We start from the raw sequence: 4901 nt of genomic DNA on the forward strand, positions 1-4901 counted from the left end.
GGGGTCAAGGGGTCTCACACCTGTGACAGGACCCAGATGGTGACTGGGGAAACTCAGGCCCATAAGATGAGTGAACTGTCCAAGATAGAACGTCCAAATCTGACTCAGTGAGGACTTGAGCCCAGGTCTTCTTTTTTTTTTTTTTTTTTTTAAAGATTTTATTTATTTGACACAGAGAGAGAGACACAGCGAGAGAGGGAACACAAGCAGGGGGAGTGGGAGAGGGAGAAGCAGGCTTCCCGCCGAGCAGGGAGCCCGATGCGGGGCTCGATCCCAGCATCCTGGGATCATGACCTGAGCCGAAGGCAGACGCTTAACGACTGAGCCACCCAGGCGCCCCGGACTTGAGCCCAGGTCTTAACTGTTGACGTTCACTTTCTTCTCTGCCTTTCCGGCTATGGTCACAGAGGAGGGCTCTCTCCCCAAAGCCTGGCCTGCCTGGCACTGGGCTCTGACCACAAGCAAGGAGGCTGAGAGTCTAAGGAAGAGTGAGGAAACCCTTCATCTTCTCCACCCTTCCCCCACCAAAAACAAGGGGCTTCTTGCAGGACGAGATTCAGAAGGCCAGCATCAGTGGCATCAAGAAAAGGGACTTTGAAAACAGATCAACCTAGGTTGGCATTCCTGTTCTACCTTAGAAGCTGTGTGATCTTGGCCAAGCCACTTTACCTCTCTGAACCTCAGCTTCCTCGTCTAATACTTGGAACCCTCTTGCAGGGTTTGGTAAAGCTTAAATAAGACATGCAAATACATCTAACATATATGTGGTGTTTGGCAAGTGTCAGCCCCCTTTCTAAGAAGGTCCTGCTTTGACCCCATTTGGAAGATGAAGTTATCAGAGAAGGTGCAAACTGCTGTTGTCTTGGGAGCAGGCAATAAAACACGCCTTGATCCATCCCAACCAAGCCCTCCTCTGCTAGTACTCTCTCTCTCGCCCCGTGGCTGGCGCTGCCAAACCCCAGTTGTGCAGATCGATCTTGTGCTCCTCTCGTGTAAGTACCTTCCCTGTGTTTTTCAAATCCTCACCATAATGTTGCAACGTTTCTCTCCCTGTTTCAGTGATGGGCAGGCGCCAGGCCTAGAGACGTACATGACTCATACAAGGTTACACGGCAAGCCATGGCACAGCCTAGAACAGAATCCTCAACCTTGGCACCATTGACATTGGGGGCAGGATAATTCCTTGTGAGGAGCTGCCCTGTGCATTGTGGGATGTTTAGCAGCCCCTCTCGTCTCTACCCACTAAATGCCAGTAGCGCCCGAGGCCCTACCATGACAACTGAGAATGTCTCCAGACAGGGCCAGATGTCCCCTGGCCGGGAATGCCAGCCCTACTGGGGGCATTCAGCATGCCAACATGATCTTTTCTTTGAAAACACAACTCTGAGGACCGACAACCACTATTTTCCTTCTTTCTTTAACACATAACATAATCTCTTAAAAGCAAATAGAACCCATATCTCCATATCCACCTTTGGCATCTTTTTCAAAGTATTTCCAGGGTGACAGGTGAGAAGAGAAATGGAAAAAAATATTTGCACACAGGCCCTTTGTTCCACTTGGCTTCGAGAAAAATCCCCATCTTCTGTATTCCTAGTATATCTCTGGCCTGTAAGGCGACTCATAAAGCCAGGGCCTGAGGCAGAGCCACACTTACAGGACTCCTACAGACACACGGTGACCAGGGCCCTACTGCTGTCTGCATTGGTGTCTGGAGGTGAGCCCTGTCACCCAGAGGCACTTTCCCAGTCCCCCGGTGGGTTGGGGCCCTCCCTGTCCACACTGGACTCAGTCCTATGGTTTAAGAAAGCTGGATGGAAGTTCCAAAGTAGAGCGAAGGGCAGGACACTGACTTCTTGGGATCTTTCCAGAACAAGGATTTTTTTTCTTTGGGGTTTGGGAATGCAGCAAGTGTAGTTATATTGTTTGAATGCGTCACTACTTCCTGGACCCAAAACCCTTTCTCTTTTTAGAACTCTTAGCTGTGGGCTCCCCACTTAGGGGCCGCAGCTGCCCAGGGTGGTTGGAAGTGAAGGTGGGAAGCCCAACAGCTGGCCCCAGAAGGTAAGTAAACCCACATTCCACTTCTCCCCTCCCTGCACTTACCTACCTCACATCATCCCTTTGCCCCCCACCATGGGGTCTATGGCACTGGCAAAGAGCAGGAAAATTCACTAATAAAATACATTTCTGTGGCCTTTGGTGAACCTTGGAGCTGGAGGGAGAGGTGCCTTCCCCAGTTTGGGTAAGGAACTGCCCCACTCCGCTCCCCATAAAGCACAAATTCACAAGGAGAGTCTTACCCTGGTGATCAACCACACGCTGGCTTACAAATGTACTGTTAGCCTATGAACCATTCACGCCACCTTGGCAAATGTTCCTTGCTTTAAGGAACCAATCAGTGCTGTTCATGCAAACGACTTCTCAACTACAGGCCAACTGATTTTAACCAATGAAAGTAAATGTTTCCTTGCCGTGAAGTAAGCATAGTGATATCGAGACTTGAAAATGCTGGGTGCGGCACAGACACAAATTACTAGGACCTATCAGTCGTGGGACTCCCAAAGGATATATGGAGGATGACATTGACATAAACAAATATAGGAAAATCTCTCTTATCTGACGTGAGTGGGACTGCGTAAGTGAAAAGTTGGCTAGAGAGATTATTACAAATCACACATATTCTTTAAACATTTTAATTTAAAACTTGTAAATAGATGTGTTCACCAATCCTTTGGGTTCTTCACTTTCTATCTTCTATAAACCACTGCCATCATATATCACCCATAATTCCATTTCTTGAAAATAGCACAATGACTTTGAGCCACTCACGAAGCAATCTGCATGAGTCCTTCCAGATTTTTACCACCTTCCTTCCCAGGCTTTCAGCTTTCCCTCAGACACCTAATCCCGTAGTGATTTCTTAAGGTCACGGTTATCCAGCGTCTTCCAAGCGTTTCACTTTGTTTCTGCATAAATCACAACTCACTTCTTGAACTCCCGTTTCATTGGCTACAGGCTTAAATAATTTACATAATGGCAGTGTGAGCCGTTTGGGAACAAAGGAGCCGAAAGGGGATGAGCGTACAAGCTCCACGCCAGCCTCTCAATTAAGAGAACTTCGGCTCTCTGCTCCTCCCCGTTCGACAGACAGCCGCATCTTCTGGTGCAGTGCCAGCCGCGTCCCCGAGACACGATGGTGAAAGTCAGAGTGAACGGATTTGGCCGTATTGGGTGCCTGGTCACCAGGGCTGCTGTTAACTCTGGCAAAGTGGATATTGTCGCCATCAATGACCCCTTCATTGACCTCAACTATATGGTCTACATGTTCCAGTATGATTCCACCCATGGCAAATTCCACGGCACAGTCAAGGCTGAGAACGGGAAGCTTGTCATCAATGGAAAGTCCATCTCCATCTTCCAGGAGGGAGATCCCGCCAGCATCAAATGGGGTGATGCTGGTGCTGAGTATGTTGTGGAGTCCACTGGGGTCTTCACCACCATGGAGAAGGCTGGGGCTCACTTGAAGGGCGGGGCCAAGAGGGTCATCATCTCTGCTCCTTTTGCCGATGCCCCCATGTTTGTGATGGGTGTGAACCATGAGAAGAATGACAACGCCCTCAAGATTGCCAGCAATGCCTCCTGCACCACCAACTGCTTGGCTCCTCTGGCCAAGGTCATCCATGACAACTTCAGCATCATGGAGGGATTCATGACCACCGTCCATGCCATCACTGCCACCCAGAAGACCGTGGACGGCCCCTCTAGGAAGCTGTGGTGCGACAGCCGAGGGGTTGCCCAGAACATCATCCCTGCTTCCACTGGCGCTGCCAAGGCTGTGGGCAAGGTCATCCCTGAGCTGAACGGGAAGCTCACTGGCATGGCCTTCCGTGTCCCCACCCCCAACATGTCCGTCGTGGATCTGACCTGCCACCTGGAGAAAGCTGCCAAATACGACGACATCAAGAAGGTGGTGAAACAGGCATCGGAGGGCCCCCTCAAGGGCATCCTGCGGTACACTGAGGACCAGGTTGTCTCCTGCGACTTTAACAGTGACACCTATTCCTCCGCCTTCGATGCCGGGGCTGGCATTGCTCTCAACAACCACTTTGTCATGCTCATTTCCTGGTATGACAATGAATTTGGCTACAGCAACCGGGTGGTGGACCTTATGGTCCACAGGCCTCCAAGGAGTAAGAGTCCCCTGGACCACCAGCCCCAGTGAGAGCAAGAGGAAGAGAGAGGCCCTCAGCTGCTGGGGAGTCCCTGCCGCAACTTATCCCCCCAAACACTGAGAATCTCCCGACCTCCACTGTTTCCATCCCAGACCCCCTGAAGAAGGGGAGAGGCTTGGGGAGCCTACCTTGTCATGTACCATCAATAAAGTATACTGTACCCAGCCAAAAAAAAAAAAAAAGAGAGAGAGAGCTTCAGTCACAGAATGAGGACTGATATTTCACAATGTAGGACTTGGCTCTGTGTGCATGCCAGCGCTCCTCCTTTTCTCAGGCTCCTGCAGTAATTTTTCTCTGGGAAGTTGGAAGAGGAGCCATCTACCTGCCCCTCCACCTCCATAGCAGAGGTCACCTTTGTGCTGAGAACCCACCGGTGCTGCCTGTGAAAATATTGCCCCACCCTCTGGACCAGTTGGCACGGCTCATACAAATGAATCCTTGCCTTGGGAACCAATTAGTCTTGGAGGAGTCTTTCCATTCCCTGCTTCTGCTGCCCTGGGAGATTTTTTTTTACTGGGCTGGGTGGGCAGGTCAAGCAGGGTTGGGACGAGGATGAGACAAGCGAGACACCCACGTTGGGGCAAAATTTAAGAGGGTACCACACAACTCAGTAACCAGCATGAATACTATATTAATGTATTTTTTAATCAAACTTAATGTAAAAAT

At 50.2% G+C, this 4901-nt stretch overlaps 1 pseudogene; it reads left to right on the top strand.

The window, feature by feature from the left end:
* Nucleotides 1-3106: 3106 nt before the first annotated feature.
* On the top strand, nucleotides 3107-4395 carry LOC102725681 (glyceraldehyde-3-phosphate dehydrogenase pseudogene; annotated as a pseudogene).
* Nucleotides 4396-4901: the final 506 nt, after the last annotated feature.

The sequence above is a fragment of the Leptonychotes weddellii genome, chromosome 4 (genome assembly GCF_054177405.1).
Source record: "Leptonychotes weddellii isolate Sample4059 chromosome 4, ASM5417740v2, whole genome shotgun sequence".
Classification (NCBI taxonomy): domain Eukaryota; kingdom Metazoa; phylum Chordata; class Mammalia; order Carnivora; family Phocidae; genus Leptonychotes; species Leptonychotes weddellii.